The sequence below is a fragment of the Armigeres subalbatus genome, chromosome 2, assembly GCF_024139115.2.
Source record: "Armigeres subalbatus isolate Guangzhou_Male chromosome 2, GZ_Asu_2, whole genome shotgun sequence".
NCBI classification, from domain to species: domain Eukaryota; kingdom Metazoa; phylum Arthropoda; class Insecta; order Diptera; family Culicidae; genus Armigeres; species Armigeres subalbatus.
The window spans coordinates 194,539,221-194,559,034 of record NC_085140.1 but is presented as its reverse complement, the minus strand read 5'-3'; the positions used below and the strand labels follow the sequence as shown (position 1 = coordinate 194,559,034).

General features: G+C 41.7%; 1 protein-coding gene and 1 pseudogene across 2 annotated transcripts in view; both read left to right on the top strand.

Annotated features, from left to right (window-relative positions):
* LOC134211452 (melatonin receptor type 1B-A-like) overlaps positions 1-19,814 on the top strand; it is a 272,782-nt gene that overhangs the window by 78,272 nt on the left and 174,696 nt on the right. The window lies entirely within an intron of this gene.
* LOC134209463 (uncharacterized) overlaps positions 8,396-19,814 on the top strand; it is an 89,743-nt pseudogene continuing 78,324 nt past the window's right edge.

The following is a 19,814-nucleotide window of genomic DNA, read 5'->3' as shown; positions in this document are numbered from 1 at the left end:
TAAGTTTGTCATGTAAATATCTAGAATTTTTTGCTTTAACGAGCTTAAATAAGGAAATAAACAACATCTCATTTGTGAAAATTTTGCGAATGGACATCTAATAAATTTGTTGCATGTGAAACACTGGCTATCTATTCAAACCATAAACGAAAGCGTACGCATGAATTTAATGCTATTTTCAGTCTATTACCGGCGTACATTGATGGCAGTTCACCTAGGAGAAATCACAGGCTATGAAATGGGGGGTGTAGAGACTTTTAAAAATTTTGAGTTTAAAAGGTAACTTTTAAGATGAACCAAAGAAGGCATAGAGTGTCCGTAAACTTGCGTAAATCTTGCCGCATTTAAATGGTGTTCGGAATTTGTAACAAAGTTTTGAATTCGAGACAATTTTACTTTTAATGGCGATCAGCATTTGAAAGGGCAAGAATTTGGCAGAATAAAATTGTTCAGTTTTGCTAGTTATAATTAGTACTGCAATTTCTCAATATCAACAAAGAGACGTCACGCATTTTTAAAGATGCCGATGGCGTCCACCTTTGACCGAAAATCAGAAAACGACAGCAGAGACGATTGAGATCGGCAGAAGAGTCCTTTGTCGGCGAATACAGGCAGGTTTTCGTGAGGGTCCATCAACGACGGATCAAACGTTTACCCTAGACTAATCATGATAAATCGAGTATAACTTACAGACGATGCTGGGTCGGTAGGTCGAAGGTTATTATTCCGAAGGCCATTAGGCCAAATGGTCATTAGGCCGAATGGTCATAACGTCGAATGGTCATAGGGCCGAACGGTCATTAGGCCGAATGGCCGTTATGCCGAATCAACAGTGGGGGGAGTGAGAAGTGAAGTCATGGGGAAGAAGAAGAAGAAAGAAGAAGGAAGAATAAAGAAGGAAAAGGAAGAAGAGGAAAAGAAGGGAAGGCAGAATAAAGAAGGAAGAAAGGAAGTAGGAAGAAGGAAAGAATAAGGTAGAATAAAGAAGGAAGACAGAATAAGAAAAGAATAAAGAAGGAAGAAGAAGTAATAAGGAAAAAAGAAAAGAAGGAAGAATAAAGTAGGAAAGAATAAAAGAAGAAGAAAGAAGAAAGAAGAAAGAAGATGGAAGAATGAAGAAGAAAGTAGGAAGAAGGGAGAAGGAAAGAAGTAAGAAAGAAGAAGCGAAAGGGAGAAAATGGAAGAAGGAAAAAGGAAAGAGAAGAAAAGAAAAAGAAGACGGAAGAATGAAGGATAAAAAAGAAAGAAAGAGAAGGAAAAAGGAGAAAAAGAAAGAAGAAGGAGAAGAATGAAAAGAGGAACAGGAAGAGGAAAAGAAAAGAAAAAGAAAGATAGAAGAAAAGAATAGAAAAGGGAAGAAGGAAAGAAGCAAGAAAATCAATTAATGAAGAAGAAAAACTAAGAAGAAGGAAGAAGAAAAAGCAGACAACAGAAGGAAGAAGGAAAAATAAAGAAGAAGAAAAAAAGGTAGAACAAAAAGAAGAAGGAAAGGAACAGCTAAGAACAAAAAGGAGAAGCAATAAAGGAGAAGATGAAAAGAAGCAAAAAGAAAGAAAAAAGGAAAGAAAAGCTACTCATTTCATTTCTCATTCAGCCTAATGGCTGTACCCTTTCAAACCTGCGTACAATGCGGTGAAACGAAAATAATTAGAGTATATGCAAATCAAGCTAGAACATGGACAATGAACAATCAAATGAATGTTGCGGATGAACTTTCGACATCATTTGTTACCATATAGATAGATTAAAATAAGAATGAATTACACTCTCAGCTAGGATTAGACTAACGATCAATACCAACAAAATACTCTGGGTGGTGGTAGTTAAGTAAGATTAATTTGAAATTATAGAATAATTTGTAGCAACTTGGAACTTTAGTGACGTGCGATAGTGATGTTACCGGCGATGTGATATGTGCAGCTGATAATAAGTCCGTTGTCACCGCGACAGAAACCCTAAATTTTCGTTGTATACTCTATTGATTATTTCCGGTGGCTTCATACGGCCATGAAACATGGACGTTAAAGTAAACTGATCGGAGAGCTTTCGAATTATTAGAGCGTAATGTACGCTCGGACAATGCTCGGCTGTAAACGGAAGACAGGGTAATCTGGGTCCTTGCCTGAATCGTTTTGGGTGGATCTGCGTCCTCGTTCTTATTCACTTGGAGTTGATGTAATTTGTTACATGAGATTGGTTTCCTCCGAGATGGCGGCGTGTGGCCAGGTCTGCCGGCAAAAAGGAGGCGGACGGCGATCTGAATCTTGCGGCTGGTGATCGTTTAGCGTTTGTTGTAGTGCGCCAGATGGGAGGCCGCATCCGCGATACTCGAAGATTTCATTATGAAGCTCTTCAAACCGCATCTTTCAACGTTGTTGGGCGCTTCGTTCTGGTCAAACTGCCTATCGGTCGCGAAGACCAGACCTAAACTTTCTAGTATCCGATATCAATTGAGACCGAGGCCTCGCCCCTTCGGTGGCCAGTACCGTTGAATTGCATCCAGAAGTGCAAAACCAGGGTCGAGACATATTCTTCTAAGTGCAAATCACATAATTGCTTGGCGCCAGTAGCAGTAGAAAGCGCTCGTCGAGGAGGAAGACGCTGCGAAAACTTATTCGCATGGATCAGGTCTATCGCGTTTCTGCGACAAATCATCCAGTATGGTTGACGTTAGCGTCACTTGTGTAATGAAGTGAAATTTTCTTTAGATTCTAATTTTGGTTTTTGTTGCTGCTTGTGATTAGAAGGCGCATCATTTGCACGAAAGAAGGTTGAGTTGAATGTTTTCAGTATTTTTGCAAAATGGCGTCATCGCGTTCGCGACAAATCATCGAAGTTACTGATGTTGGTGTCACAAAACAGTCAGAATCGAATTTTCTCTCAAGATTCATATTTTGGTTTTTGTTGCTGTTAGTGATTGGAAAACATTATTGAAGTTGAATCGATTCTTTTCGAAGTAACATTTTATACAACAGAAAGTTGGTGTGAGAAAATTTTTCATCCAAATGAAAGCTACTATTACCTGATGAATGCAATTCATCGCAACGATGGGATCTGTAACGAATTTGGCACAACACCATCAACTTGAGAGTAAACATATTGAATTTTACAAAATTAAATATACAACATTTACGTAATCCTACTTCCAGTTGTCAATCAGTTACAAACTAACTTTTTTTTATTTCAGAAACAGGAATCGTATCTATAATTCATTGAAAGTGGAGCAGGAGCATACTTTGTTTTACATCTGCGCAACACTTTATGAATATAAACAGTGTTAATAGCATCTTAGATACCCTCTCCTCTATTGTTATAATTTACTTTCTTTAGTTAGTTTTATATAAGTACCAGAAGTGGGAAAAGAAAATCGATAGTGAATGTTTTGAATTAGTGTAAAACTAATTTGACAGTCTAATGCTCAATCAAATGGGCTATCAAAAACAGTCAATTTTGCACCAACTGTGCGGTAATTCCTTACCGTTTTAGTTGCTTGAAATTGATGGAAAAAGATTCAAAAATAGGAGTTGTTTTCCATAACCCAGTGGGATGGGGAGTAAGTGGAAACCCTTATTATTGACCTTCAATTCTACATATAACTAAAATCAAAACGGTAATTATAAGTATCTTTGTTGAATAATTTTCATTGGCTTAACAGGTAGGTCCCCAAGGAATTCTCACATCAATAGCTAGTGGAGTACTGGTTTTATTCTAGAACATTAAGTGTACGTAAAATCTATAGAGTTCCTTAAAGATATGAACTTTTATAGGAAAAATTAGACTTACAGATTTATAAACTAGTCAACTTAGTTTAACGAATTGATGAGCGTCACAGGGTTTTTTTTCTTCCTGAGCAATGGAGGGAATCTGCTCAACAGACATCCTGAGTTGTCCAGGAAATTACGGGAGTTAGTCTGAATTAAACTCCAACAGCAAACAGGGAGGCAGACTGCATCGCTGACCCGCTAAACCGTTTCCATTGCCGCCAAAGCCCATCGTCCTTCGGTACAACCAGAAAGTAATGCTTCAAAAGGGGCCAGTGCGCAACGCACCCTCGAAGTTAACTGCGTGTCTCCTTGCAGCATCGAACATCGTGACTCGCTTTTGAAGAACACCATGGTATCGTGCAGCACATTGCCAGCTTTCAGGTGGCCTTACCACTTTCTCCTCCAGAGGTAAAGGAAGGGTCGACTTCACGCCTGCTTCCTCAAAGCTGGTATCCAAACGTAGTGATGCCGCGTGCACCCCAATCGACCTCTCTGTGATGGGGCCTATTCGCTAACACACAGAGGGACTTATGATGTGATGTCTGTGTGTGCGTGTTTGTATGTGTGTGTGCGAAACACGTACAAAAGTCTCCCTATTACAAGCACTTGTCCTTAACCACAAAAATCGCACAAAATTGCATTCAACTGCAAAACTTTGCTATAAATATAATGAATGTGAATTATGGAATATATTCACCTACCAGTGCTATTTTTTTCATACATTTTTCATATGTATAACGTAACGAAAGGCATTAATACCGATAGGTGGATTAATCGACGTTTTCTCATGTACATTAGTCCAATCACCATGATCACAATGATAACAAGAAGGAACATATTAAGATTCACAGCTATCAAATAAACCCTGCACTCCAGTTTCATTTCTGCAGCTCGGCTTAAAATGCGCACAGCCGTGTGCAGCAAATAAAACTGATATCCCGTCAAAAATAAGGTTTGTTAGCTGGGTTTCGGCAAATTATTTGCTGATTTTCATCATCTTTGACTGATCTCGGCGAAAAACTGTTTTATGGGGCTCGGCTGAAGCAGATATCAGTAAGTTGAACAAATTGCTGAATCCCGGGAAATAAAACAAGTGTGTGGAGGGGAAGGAAAATTTGCAGCCAGTCAAAACATTTCCACTTCCCCGAAGTGTTTGATACCAGGGTAAGTGTAAAATCTTTGAATTATTTTCTTTCATGGTACAAAACCACCAAATTGAATGGGATTAGTTTAATTGGTGCCATAGTCACCTGTGATATAAATTTACTTGAAAAAGGGACAATTGGAGCAAATAAGATTTGATTTTATGAATGGAAAAATCAACCTCGCGAAACCTAAAATGACAGTTCAAGCGTTAACATGTTAGTGTATGTGATATACAGTCCCATAACACGGTAGATCACTTTGACGTAGTGTGTTGCGGTGTAGATCTACCAAACAGAGCCCTAGCTTAATCCATTTTTTTCTAGCTAGGGCAATGGGTTATGGTAATTAAGGATTCATCGTATTTGGTCCCCCATACCCAACATAGTTTCAGAAATAAACAATTAATGTTACCTTACAGACGGTTGAAGACTCGAATTCACCTCTTGTTTGAAGCTAAACTGTATGTGTGATAACTTTTCAAGCAATTGGTTGAAAACCTCAGTACCCAGTCCTAAATGAACAGCTGCTGGAAAATCTTGAGTTAGGGTTTAAATACATTACTAACTCTTCTTGAACTGTTGATGAGAGGAACACACGGAAGAGATTTAGACAGAGCTAAATCAGGTTTTAAGAGTTTCACTGGTGATATTCTAGAAACAGACAAAGGATGTGGCTGGGGTTCCGATGCATGGCCAAAAACAGTATTACTGTTCTGTTTTCTCAAGAAGGATTGATTTCCTATTGATAAGGGCGCGCCTTCAGACCAGGATTGCTCTCAATGAAGGGTCTGAATGGCGGGACGCTGCCATGGTGGTCTTCCAGAAAACTAAAACAAAACAACAATATCGAAACCGATGCATTTGTCCTCAATAGCACTGGAATGATTCGACATACACTTAAACACTAAGGATACAGGTAGCTACAATAGATCTAATTTGTCGCAGTGGCACACCCGAACAGGAGAAAAAATGTATTATACATTTAATATAGTATTGAGTGTGGGCATCAAATATTTATTTGTTGCACAATGTTGTAATTAATAACCCAAAAGCTGCTAAAGTATGTAGGGGAAAGGGCAGCTTTGGCAGTTTTGTTCTATTATTGGCAGAGGGTTTTGTCGACCAAATTTTATGAAATTTGGCCACAATGTTCTTTGATATGCAAAGAATGTTTAGGCCAAATTTGATCATGATCGAACATAAAGCCCTGCCAATAATAAACAAGCTATAGCTCCTCATTCTAATCAATGAGCCTAAGTCGATTTTCACTTCCCCAGTGTATCTTACCATTTGACGTCATTTCCACTTATTGCTCTAGTTTTTTCAGCTATGCAACAAACATGAAATATATGAAAAACTGGGACCGATATAAATAACAGTTCAATCAGGCATAATATGATTTGGAGACATCACAACAGACCTAGTTAACATTTAACACATGCCTTTTAGTTATTTCATAAATACAATCTGATATGTAACAGTTGGAAACTTATTTTACATACACGTGTTCAAATACAGAACGCGAGATTAAATTACAATCGTAACAAGTGTGGTTCAACAATCCATTTGCCAAATGGTAATTTTATGACTTCAACTTTTAGCCCTCATCAACCACGAAAAATGAAAAAGCAATCAGCGAAATTATTCCGCCTCCATTCATTGATGCTCCATATTCCCAATCACCATCATATAGATATTGTCCATTGACCCCCAGACCACGCACCATAGATGCAATGGGGAAGACGTGCTCATTCACTCATCCTCCTGCAACGCCATATAGTTCGCTCCTTCCAAAATGAAGTTAATAACGGCTCATCCCTAGCGAGTAATTTAAAATCCCATTTGGCTGAAGCATCTAACCAACTACCTTCGCCAGGCACGACAAGCTGAAACTCCACCTCCGTCGCTCCCTGAACATGGTACGCGTTTCGAACACGGCCATAAAATATCACGGCGAACCAGCATACTGATAACTACTGGAAGACTGGAAGGTGTTATTTTTTATTCTCGCGTCCACATTTTCTTGCGTTCTACAAATACCGTAACTGGGCATTATGCTTGAACCGCCCGCGTTGACCCTGATTCCGAGGGCTGCTGGGTGAAAGTACACAACAAACAGTCAGCGGTCCACTGTGCTGAAAGGCAGCTGAAAGTTCGGCGTAATGGTAGGGAAAAACAAGGTGAAATTCGTTGAAAGTGTCCAAGGGTAACAGGGAATAAGGCTGAAGGTCATTAAGCCGAAGGTTGTTGAGCCGAATGGTCAATAGGGCGAACGGTCATAGGCCATGTGAGATATGAGAAGTAAAATGTAAGAATCGAGAGGTCAGTTCTTACTTTTCTTTATTCTTTCTTAATAGGTCAACTCGATTCTAGCAACTCTAGCAACTGGCTTGATTGGATTGTACATAGGACACAGAAACTCGTCTATAAGAGAATTGCAGGATCCTTGGAGGCTAATTTACCAAATTGTTATGAAGAGTGCAAAATATTTAAAAAAAAAATCGTCTTGGTCTAATATCGATAGGTTCAAATACTGTCCAACATTGTAACAAAATAAATTTATATCTGATGTCATGTAATTAAATGAATATATAAAATATAGCAGCACAAGTAGGGGGTCCACGTTCATAGCTACACGTTCGCCTTATAAGCAAATAAATGGTCAGAGTTCGATTCCTCGCTAAATCACCAAACCCTCGTCAGTCGATAAAGCGCAGTCCCATGCTGTTAGCGTCTTGAAAATCCTATACTAGCACAGCTGACATGACGACAGCAAACTCTACTTCTCAGTCATTCCTCAATGTACCCGGATACATAACGGCAAATAAAGCATCGATCATTGGATTCACGATATGGACAAATGGATACTATGGACTCATGATGAGATGGACTGGAAACGAAAATGACAACGAGGTCTGGATATCTAAAAATACATGCTGCGTGGATTCTTTACAGCAGAATACCAAACACAGAGTGTCTACTAAATGAATAATGGAATTTAAAAAAGTTAATAAATACAAGTAAATAATTAGTTCCAACAAATTAATCTCAACTACACAAATAAGTTTTAAATGTTAAAATCACCCCATGGATAGCCCCATGAAAAAATTGCCTGTGGTATTTTATCTTTTGCTATGTGGTAAAGGCAATTATTTCCAACCCAGGCGTCGGTTAATAAAATTATCTCAGTAAATTCTTTGGAATCTGTTACAATTTAAAAAGGCCATCTATTTAAATAATAAATTAATTGCATAATTGCGCTGCTTTATCTATTTATTAATTCCTTCGTCCCTATTCCTAGTGCTAAAGCATTTCTATCTATACTGTTATATCAACTCACGGCTTTTCTGGGCTGCGCCGTCCTTCGTCCATCTTGTTTTAGATCGCGTACATGTCTACACATACCTGCGCAGGTTTTTCCTTCTTCGTCGACTTGTTGGCGTCGAATCTATTCGTGGCATTGGCGACAAGAAGCTGTCGCCGACGATGGCGGTGAGTGAAGAACCGCCTAGCTGGGATGGCGATAAGATAATGAGCCCATACAAATATGGCCGAACAAAGTTGCGAAGGCCGTTGGCGGCTGGGCGATCCTCCGATTTCCACGAGAGAGAACTATGTCCGGTCAGCGCCGCTTCTCAGTTTGATCTTCCTCTTCGAACCGAGTAACCGTTCCTCCGCAGCATGATGATCTTCCCGTGATGAAATGAACCCTTATCTTCGGTTCAATCCGGCAACGTGGTACCTTTAATGTGATGTATTACATGCGCCGAGATTTCTAACAGTCCGTAGGGTTTTGGAACGTTGTAGGTTTAAACCGTCGATTTATTGGCGATCGACGGTACACTTTTCGCCCAAATGCCGCAAAACCCTCTTCGTCGTCTGAAATTCCAGCCCTTACCAAAAAAATGGCTGGAAGTCTAAAATGAAAACCAGCATTAATTAACATTTTAGACGAAAACTAGTAGCTCATTACAAAATTACCTTTTTTAGTATTTACAATGCACTTTAAAGAGTTAGAAAGTGTTAGCTACACACCGATGAAGGAAAAAAATCTTCCAGACAAACGAAAAGCTAATCACAATCACGTACAAAATCACTTTAGATAACTCAGCAAACCAACTTTATAAACTCAACTCTGTATTTAATAGGAGTTATTGAAACTCGCAAAACTTCTTCGAGAAATGCCTTGTTCTTCGACAAAAACCTCGAAAACAATTAGCTTATTATTTGCCAATTGCACGCCAATTCAGGGCCGATATCCCCACGTAATGTTTGTTGTTTATGCTGCATTACACACAACGTCCACGCAAAGATGCCAGCATCAAATGAATTAATGCACGTAACGCAAAATTAACAATGTCCCGAAGAGCTACAAATATTAAATCAACTTAGAACAGAAAAGCATGAAAACTATCCCAGGCTAAACAAGTAAAACAAACTATTTACTTTACAAATTTATTTATAGGGGAGAGTGTTCTGAACCGACCCCCGATCTATCTCACAGATGGCGTTGTCGGCGAGTATGCCTGTATTGTCAGTCGTTTGTCGTTATTCAAATTAATTACGTGCGAAATATATTGTAGTAGTATATTGTAGTCAATTCTGGACTATATGGGAGGGGGTCGGTTTCGGAACACCATTTTTGAGAATGTCCAAAACGTATACTGTCACATTTTTGGGTGGGTGCGCCCACACATACACACCTGAAAATCACCTCAATTCATCGAACTAATTCGATTGGTATAGTTATGGGTCTCCGGGCCTCCGGGCCTACGGAACATATAGCCTTTACGTATACTTAGAATACGAGAAAGGCAAAAATATTTACAGCCATAACAACTCTCGACGAGTTAGTGATGTGTGTGTGCTGCCTAAAATATCACTCATTTTTGGCCTTCCATATAATGTTATCAGAAATAAATATGGTTTTAGATTATTTCCCGAGATAGTTGACTCTGAGATTGTATTTCGAAAAACAAATTATATGATTTTCATGGCACAGTTTTCTCACAACACAATACTGTGAAAGAATATTATACTCTACTATTACTAGAGATTTGTCAATACCTTATTAACGGTTGAGCAGAATATCCAAACAAAATCAAAAATATTAAAAAAATAAATATTCTTATAATCGCTGCATTCCAGAAACATAGCAGCACTGCTTATACTATATTAGTTGGAAATCTAACGTGCTTTCACAAAATTGAGTCGATGAAAACGTAAAGCATATATTTTTACCGAAATTTAAAAAACCAAACATTTTAACTTGTCCAATTATTTCTCCATTGTGACGCATAATTAACTTGCAATTCGGGGAAAAAATAAATCTAATTTTCATTTCACGAAATTGCCCTTCTTCGGAAGTGCTGTAAGTTTCCTCGAGAAAAATCTTCAGAATTTCCTCGGGAAATTCTTCAAATTCCTCAAATTCTTCGGAATTCCTCAGAGGAAATTCTTGGAATTTCCTCGGAAATTCTTTGAATTCCTCAGGAGATGTTGGAATTCCTCGGGAAATTCTTTGAATTCCTCGGAAATTCTTTAAAATTCCTCGGGAAATTCTTAATTCCTCGAAATTCTTCAGAATCTCCTCAGGAAATTCTTGGAATTTCTCAGGAAATTCTGGAGTCTCAGAAGTCTTCAGGTCTCTCAGGAAATTCTTGCGGAATTTCCTCGGGAAATTCTTGAAATTCCTCAGGAAATTCTTGAGATTTCTCCAGAAGTTCTTGGAATTCCTCGGAAATTCTTCGGAATTTCTCGGAAATTCTTCATTCTCGATGAATTCTCGAAATTCTTCGAATTTCCTCGAAATTCGATTTGCTCATTCTCAATTCTCTGGGAAATTTTCAAATCTCGTGCGTTTGAGTTTCCTCGAAATTCTTTGAAATTTCCTCGAATTGCTCAGAGTTTCATTTCGAATTCGATTTCGGATTTCAGAATGTGCGGAATTTCCTCAGATCGATTCTTGAATTTCCTCCAGAAGTTGCAATTTCTCAGGAAATTCTTCGAATTCCTCGGAAATTCTTCAGGAATTTCTCGAAATTTCTTCGAATTTCTCGAAATTCTTCGAATTTCCTCAGAAATTCTTCGAATTTCCTCGAAATTCTTTCGAGAATTTCCTCGAGGAAATTCTTCGGAATTTCTCAGAAAATTCTTGAATTTCGTTCTCAAATTTGGAAATTCTTTCGGAATTCTCGATCGGGAAATTCTTCGGAAATTTCCTCGAAATTCTTCAGAATTCTCCTCGAGAAATTCTTCGGAATTTCCTCGAAATTCTTCGGAATTTCCTCGGGAAATTCTTCGGAATTTCTCAGAAGTTCTTCGAATTTGAAATTTTTGGAATTTCAGAAGAATTTCTTCATTTCTCGGTGCCGAATTTCTCGGAAATTCTTCGAATTTCCTCGAAATTCTTCTTGGAATTACTCGAGAATTTCTTCGAATTTCCTGAAATTCTTCGGAATTCACCTTTGAAATTCTTTGAATTTCCTCGAAATTTTCGGAATTTCCTTGGAAATTTTCAAATTCTCTGGAAATTTTCGAATTTCTGGAATTTCTTCAGAATTTCCTGAAATTCTTCGAATTTTGAAATTCTTCGAATTTCTAGGAAATTCTTGAATTCCTAAAGAAATTCTTTCGGAATTTCTAAAGAAATTCTTCGAACTTCCTAGGAAACTCTTCGAATTTTAGGAAATTCTTCGAATTCCTCTGAATTTGTTTGAAAATTCTGGAATTTCCTTGGGAAATTTTTCGAATTTCTCTGGAAATTTTTCGAAATTTCTCAAATTTTTGATTTCATGAGAAATTCTAGTATGTTCTTGGAAGTTCTTCGAATCAATTTTGAAATTGCCTTGGAAATTCTTGAAACATACTTGGAATTTCTTCGAATTTCTTGGAAATTCTTCGGAATTTCCTTGGGAAATTTTCTTTGTCGAAATTATTCGAATTTCCTTTGGAAATTTTCGCAATTTTGGGAAATTTTGAAATTTTATGGAATGTTTCAATTTCATGGAAATTCGAATTTTTTCAGACGATTTTTATTTTGTGATATTTTGGTGCAACTCCATGGAAATCTCAAATCCGATCACAGGCTTCTTAAATGTATGGAAAAGTACTACTAAGGAAAATCTATACTTTCGTGTAGTGGTTTCAGAGATACTGATTTGTTGAAAATAAGCCTCGGGCAAAGACACCGTGTCTAAGGATTTTCTTTGGGGAGCTCTTCGGAATTTGCATCGCAATTTTCTCTATTCGAATTTCCTCGAACCAAATTTTCCTAGATATTGCTTAAGACTTTCTTGAAAATTGAATTGAATCTGGATCACTGAATATAATCAGCCTTTCCTGTTTCCGATAGATCACACAACGTAAATAATACCTGTAATATTCATAATAAAAATTGAAAATACACTGCACGTTTAATGTTTAAGTTGGAACCAAACCAACCTCCACATAGCCATAAGACCACAAATTATCTGAACTCTCTTTCCTTTTCTCAACCTATATTATCAGTTATTTCTTCCATTGATTCGGTTTAATCAACTTTTCGAAAAGCATTGATTGAATGCAATTCTCAAAATAAATGGAAATTAATGAAATTAGCAACCCAGTTGAACTGAATTCATTTCCAGACCACCGCAGTGATGGCGTGTCAGAGACCAAATCAACTTTATCGATGTGGATCAAGTGACATTCTGAAGCGTTAATGCTCGGAACTAGAAGTAGTAAATACGTTCAAATTCAGTTATGCATGCCGCATAATTACAAGCGTGAAAATTTACTGCGATTGAAAATTTTCTTCCATCCAACTACCGCTCAAGCAACACCAGCATCCGTACGATATTGAATTTTCTTCAATCAATTTTACCTCACAGATGAAATTAGTTATCGAATCGGAAGTAGTCTCGGCTGTTCTTTCCCATGAACCACCTCACTACAAACCCGCACAATCACAGTCATTTTCATCGTTTATGCCATCATCCTGAAGGCAAAATGCGGTCACATCACACTCAACCGAGATACCCATAGTCAGATACAGGTTGATAGACACTAGATTGCGCATATGTTTGGCTCGATATTTATCTCGTGATGGGTAGCAGAGCAAGGATAATATAACTATTCCGATACCATGTCATCATCAATAGTGCGATACAGATCAAAGGGTCATAATAGCTCAATAATCGGTTCTAGATCTATTCAAATGGCTGTGAACAAAGGCGTTGATTAGCCAATCCGGAGACAGCATAAGTTCGATTATCGGCAAGTCTAGAATCTTTTTGTTCGAAGAAAGGGAGTTGAAAGAGATGGAATGAGTTATGATGAAAGAATGAAAAGGATTCAGTTAATATTTTGGAACACCCTAGATATTCCAAGTAGGTCTTCCTCCGTTCCAGTGCAGGAAATACGGTCGAAAGATGGTGTTGATGATTTCGAATTAACCTCGCACGAAGCTGACCAAGACCCAAGATGAAACAATGTGGAAAAATGCCTACAGAATAGACACAGGAAAAGAAGACAAAGCGAGCGCAATCAGGACACGGTACTCAATGCAAATAAGAAACTATTTTGCTGCTGCCACCTCTGGCAAATACAGTGACGTTCCTTGATTCGTCGGAATACCGAAAAACTCTTCAAAATCGTCAGCTCGTTTATGGGTTACGTGATGGAAATCCTAAACTGGTTCTCTTTGTTTCGAAGCTGATTGGTGGAAGGGCGATGGAGGAAATTGATTGCTTCAGTGAAAGCGTACATACTTCAGTACGTATCAGAAACAATGTTCTTTGTTGGTGTTCATTGCTGGTGTTTTAAGATCACTTAGACAAAAATATATCAGCCTGATGGAAAACTCGCCAGAAATACCATGGTTGAACAAGCGTTTGCCGTTCGTTTAGAAAGATGCTTCTACCGATAAGCCGATTTCCTCTACCTATTTACCCACCTTATTGTACAAGAAATTTATTTTTTAACTAATTTTTATTGCCAATGATCTATACATGCATTTCGTGTTTGATTAACTATCATCCTTATTTGCCTAGATACATTTTAGTTTTATTAATACATTTCAATTTCCTTTGATGGTTAAGATTTTCCTCTGGTTGAATTAGACCATGTAGGAATTAAATGTTACTAAATTACTAATTATTTATTATTTATTCAGACTAAGGCCAGGAGCCTGTGGGTATATAAGTCTTCTCCATTCACATCGGTCCATGAGCTACGTCGCCAACCACGATCTACGGAGGGTCCGCAAGTCATCTTCCACCTGATCGATCCACCTTGCCCGCTGCGCACCTCGCCTTCTTGTGCCCGTCGGATCGTTGTCGAGAACCATTTTCACCGGGTTGTCCGACATTCTGGCTACGTGCCCGGCCCATCGCAGTCGTCCGATTTTCACGGTGTGAACGATGGATGGTTCTCCCAATATGATGCAACTCGGTTCATTCGCCTCCTCCGCTGCATCCATCTGCACCACATAGATGTATGCGCACTTTCCTTTCAAAACCAAGTACGCGTTGGCTCTTGGCACGGCAAATGCTGGTAAAGCGTACCATTGGTACTTCGCGTACCTGAAGGAATAAAATAGACCCCATCTCGCGGTCCTAGCCTCTTCAGCAACTCCTATCCCTACCTCCCGCTGTGGCCGGGATACGAGCAACCTTAGGGAGAGATCGGTAACAACCCCAGTGGGAACTATGGTCGTATGCTGACGGGAAGGGGGTTTCTCCTCTCCGGAGGTGCAAATCTTATTGAGCGTCTGTTCTCCATGTCAGGATCGGCTCACAACAGCGTCTGTTCTCCATGTTGGGGCGGCTGATCATCGTCCGAGTGCCACGAGGACTCTAATGAAACTGTGCACCATGGTCCACCGAAATAAGGAGGAATGGTCCTCCGGAAATTTAGGGGGTTTGTCAGGCCCTCAAAGCCTTTAAAAATCAAAGCAACGAACAATCAACAAGAGAGTACGGACCGGAACCATCGGTAGAACCACTGCGACGAAAAGGACTAGCGTGGAAACTCGGTTCGTGGAACTGCAAATCTCTCAACTTCATCGAGGAGCACACGCATACTCGCCGATGTGCTCAAAACGTGGATTCGGCATCGTAGCGCTGCAGGAGGTTTGTTGGAAGGATCAATGGTGCGAACGTTTAGAGGTAATCATACCATCTACCAGAGCCGGCAACACACGCGAGCTGGGAACAGCTTTCATAGTGATGGACGATATGCAAAGGCGGATCGGGTGGTGGCCGATCAATGAAAGAATGTGCAGGTTGAGGATCAAGGCCGGTTCTTCAACTTCAGCATCAACGTCCATAGCCCACCTCCGAAGCGATGATGATAAGGACGCATTCTACGCGCAGCTGGAACGTGAGTACGACAGCTGCCCAAGCCACGACGTCAAAATCATCATAGGGAGATCAGGTTGGCCAGAGGAGGAGTTTAGACCGACTATTGGAAAGTTCACTCACCGGCTGACGAAGACAAACGGACCTGACTATGATTTCGCCTCAAGAATATGGCCATTCGGCACCTACTTCAACACAGCCTCCGTATCGTACACCTGGAGATCACCACTGCAGACAGAATCACAAATCGACCACGTTCTGATTGATGGACGGCACTTCTCCGCATTATGATCAGGACATACGTGCGCCTTTCGACTCTGACCACTATCTGGTGATGGTTAACTGCCCAAACATCCGTCATCAACAATGTTCGGTACCGACGACCGCCGCGGTACGACCAGAGCGACTGAAGCAACCAGTGTCGCCACTGCATCGCGCAGCATCTCGAGGCAGCGTTGCCGGAAGAGGAGTGAGCTCGATGGGGCCCCTCTTGAGGACTGCTGGAGTACAGTTAAAGCACCATTAAAGACGCAGCGGAGAACAACGTCGGGTATGGGTCGAAGTCGACGAACGATTGGTCAGTGCAGACAGATTCTGGAGAGAGGACGCAGCGCGGCGTCGCTGCACAAGAGTTACCCGCAGAACGTGAACGTTATAAGCAAGCGGAAAGCAGACCCGCCTTTTCAGGAGAAAACGCCGCTGAAGAAGCGGAGTGCGAGAGATGGAACAGCTGTGCGTTCTCAGATACACCAAGTTCTATCAGACTCAACGCATCCCGCAAAGGCTTCGTGCCGCGAGCCGAAATGTGCCGGATAAGGATGGGAGCATCTGACGGACGAACGTGGTGATCGAAAGGTGGAAGCAGCACTCGAGGAACATCTGAATGGCGCTGAGAGACAGCAGTGAAAGTCAGCAGCGGAGGAGATGACTACGTCAGTTCAGCGGCGATGGAACCAACAGCCCCACCTTGAGGGAATTAGGATGCCATTCACAGCTAAAGACCAATAAAGCAGCTGGTAAGGATGGTATCGAGCTGAGCTCATCAAGATGGGCCGGAAAAGCTGGCCACTTGCCTGCACAAACTGATAGTCAGAATCTGGGAAACCGAACAGCTACCGGAGGAGTGGAAGGAAGGTTATACCATCTACAAGAAAGGCGACAAACTGGAGTGTGAGAACTTTCGAGCGATCACCATCCTAATGCCGCTACAAAGTGATATCCCAGATCATCTTCCGTCGTCTGCACCACATTAGTGAACGAGTTCGTGGGAAGTTATCAAGCCGGCTTCGTTGACGGCCGCTCGACAACGGACCGAATCTTTCCTGTACGGCAAATCCTTCAAAAATGCCGTGAATACCAGGTCCCAACGCACCATCTGTTCGTTGATTTCAAGGCGACGCTAGTATAGACCGCGTAGAGCTATGGAAAATATGGACGAGAACAGCTTCCTGGAAGCACACCGAACTGATCAAAGCAACGGTGGATGGTGTGCAAAACTGTGAGAGATTTCGGCGAACACTCCAGTTCTTCGAATCGCGCCGGGACAAGACAAGGTGATGGACTTTCGTGCCTGTTGTTCAACATTGGCTAGAAGGTGTCATGGAGAGCCGGGTGTAACAGCCGGGGGTACGATTTTCATCGATCCAGTCAATTTATTTGTAGCGATGACTGGACATTTCGGCGAACATTTGCAAAGGTGGCAGAACTGTACACCCGCCTGAAACGTGAAGCACAAAATTGACTGGTGGTGAATGCGTCAAAGACAAAGTACATGCTTGTGGGCGGAACCGAGCGCGACAGGGCCGCCTGGGAAGCAGTGTTACGATAGACGGGATACCTTCGAGGTGGTAGGAATTCGTCTACCTGGATCCTTGCTAACGGCTGACAACAACGTTAGTCGTGAAATACGAAGCGCATCATTTGTGGAAGTCGGGCCTACGGGCTCAAAGAAACTGCGGTCGAAAAGATTCTCCGCACCATATGTCATGTACAAGACGCTATAAGACCGGTTGTCCTCTACGGATGAACATGGATGCTCGAGGAGGACTTGCAAGCACTCGGGTATTCGAGAGACGGGTGCTTAGGACCATCTTTGGCGGTGTGCAAGAAGACGGTGTGTGGCGGCGAAGAATGAACCGAGCTCGCCCAACTCTACCGGGCACGATGGGCGGGAATATGTTGCAGAATGCCGGACAGCACCCTGCAAAGATGGTGTTCGCTTCCGATCCGGCAGGTACGAGACGGCGTGAGCGCAGCGAGCGGAGTGCGAGACCAGGTGCAAACGACTTGGCAGCGTGGGCGTATCCGAGGATGGAGATGCGGCCTCGAACCGTGCATTTGGCGTCAAATTGTTGTTCAGTGTTATCTGTTTAGATGTTAACTAAATAAATGAAATGAATGAAGTACGCGTTGGTCCTCCACGACATCGTCCAGGTCTCGTGTCGTAGAGGACTACCGGTCTAATGAGCGTTTTGTAGATAGTCAGTTTGGTACGGCGGCGAACTCTATTCGATCGTCTTGCGAGTCCAAAATACGTACGATTTCCAGCCACTATGCGTCTCGAATTTCTCTGCTGGTGTCATTTTCGGCAGTCACCAGGAGCAAATACTAAATTCTTCTACCACCTCGATTTCGTCATCACCGATGCAAACTCGCGGTGGGTGGTTCATTGTCTTCTCTTGAACCTCTTCCTATCATGTACTTCGTCTTCGACGTGTTGATGACTAGTCCGATCCGCTTAGCTTCCTTTTCAGTTTGATAGGCTTCCTCCATCTTCTCAAAGTTACGTGCCATAATATCTATGTCGTCGGCGAAGCCAAATAGCTGGACGGACTTATTGAAATTGTACTACTCGTGTTAATCCTGCCCTTCGCATTACTCCATCCAAAGCGTGTTGAATAGCAGACACGAAAGACTGTCACCTTGCGTAACCCTACGCGTTTCGAAGGATCGAGAATGCCCTGAAACTCGAACTACGCACATCACTCGATCCATCGTCGCCTTGATCAACCGTATCAGTTTACCGGAATCCGTTTTCGTCATTAGCTGCCATAGCTGTCCTGATCGATTGTATCCATGCGGCTTGAAGTTGATAAATAGATGATGTGAGCACGTTGTATTCGCGGCATGTGCAATACCTGACGTATGGCGAACACCTGGTCTGTGGTAGAGCGTTCACATAAATCCTGCCTGTACCACGAACTCTCTGCAATTGGTGTTATCGGCGGCATAAAATTTGGGAGTACAGCTAGGCGGCATTCAGCAATGTGATTGCGAGTAGTTCTACAATCCAGCTTATCGCCCTTTTGTAGATGGGACACACGCACCTTCCATCCACTCCTGCGGAAGAACCTCATCCTCCCAAACCTTGGTAATCACCCAGTGCAGCGCTCTAGCTAGTGCTCACCACCGTGTTTAAAGAGCTCTCCTGATAGTTGGTCAACTCAGGGCTTGTTGTTTTCAGCCGCGATCTCCTCCTGGTTCCTGGAGATTCGAGCTGGAATCGCATGTCCTCGCGCGTCCTCCTAGGTTCATTACCATACCACGCCACCGTTGTCCCATATCGCCATTCAGGTGCTCTTCGTAGTGCTGTCGCCACCTTTGGATCACCTCACGCTCTGTTTGTAGAGGTTCCCATTTATGTCCACACATCGGGCTGGACTCGTGGCCCTTACGTGAACGGTTCAACTTCTCATAGAACTTTCGTCATTATTAACGGTGTCCTCCGTCTCTTCATGCAGTTGCGCCACTCTTTTTGGAGAGACTGCTGTTGCTTTTCAATAGAGGCCGGCTTGAACTCGTTTGGGCGGGTCAATAGGTCAAACAGTCGTCGAATTCAGCATTACCAACAGACCAACAGAATTTCCGTAAATCTAAGAAGCTTAAAATTCTGGATGAAATGAATTAAATTCTTAATAACGGTCAAGAATTTTCACATAACAATTCCCAACCACCCTGAGTGACGGCGAACAATTAATTTAAACAATTCGGTACTAGGGACATATTTACATCTTTGTGTATTCTGAATTTATTCTAGGGCCCTAAGAGAGGCAGAGGTCCATGGTGCTCTCACCTAATCCGCGAGTGGGTTGAGATCATGCACGGGGTGTGCACCGTTTTCAAAGGAGACGCCTGGTTGGTGGTTCGTGGTATTTGCTTGGTATGGCGTGGTGAGCACGTGGCACTGCTAGGCAACCGTGAAGCGAGTACAGCTGCTAGTAGCTTGGGATAGATGGTACTTTCTATTCTGCCACCAGAGGCGCGGCCGTCACATCGGTGTCCAGCGATGCTCGATGCTTTTCTTCACCTCCGTCGAGGGGTGAAAGGGTGACTTTCCGAGGAAAACGTTACAGGCTATCCCAGCCACGCGTTGTAGGAGTGGTTTGACGCACCGAATTCGGCCGCCTCCAGACTGGCACCCACGTTGAACTGTGGTCTTTCACCTGTCAACGTAAACTTCGACTAATGAAGTCTTAGATCACATAATCAGAAAATCTTACCAGGATTTGGGCTTTTAACAAACGCTTACCCTCAGGAATCTAGAAGTCCGTTTTCGATGTGAGTAT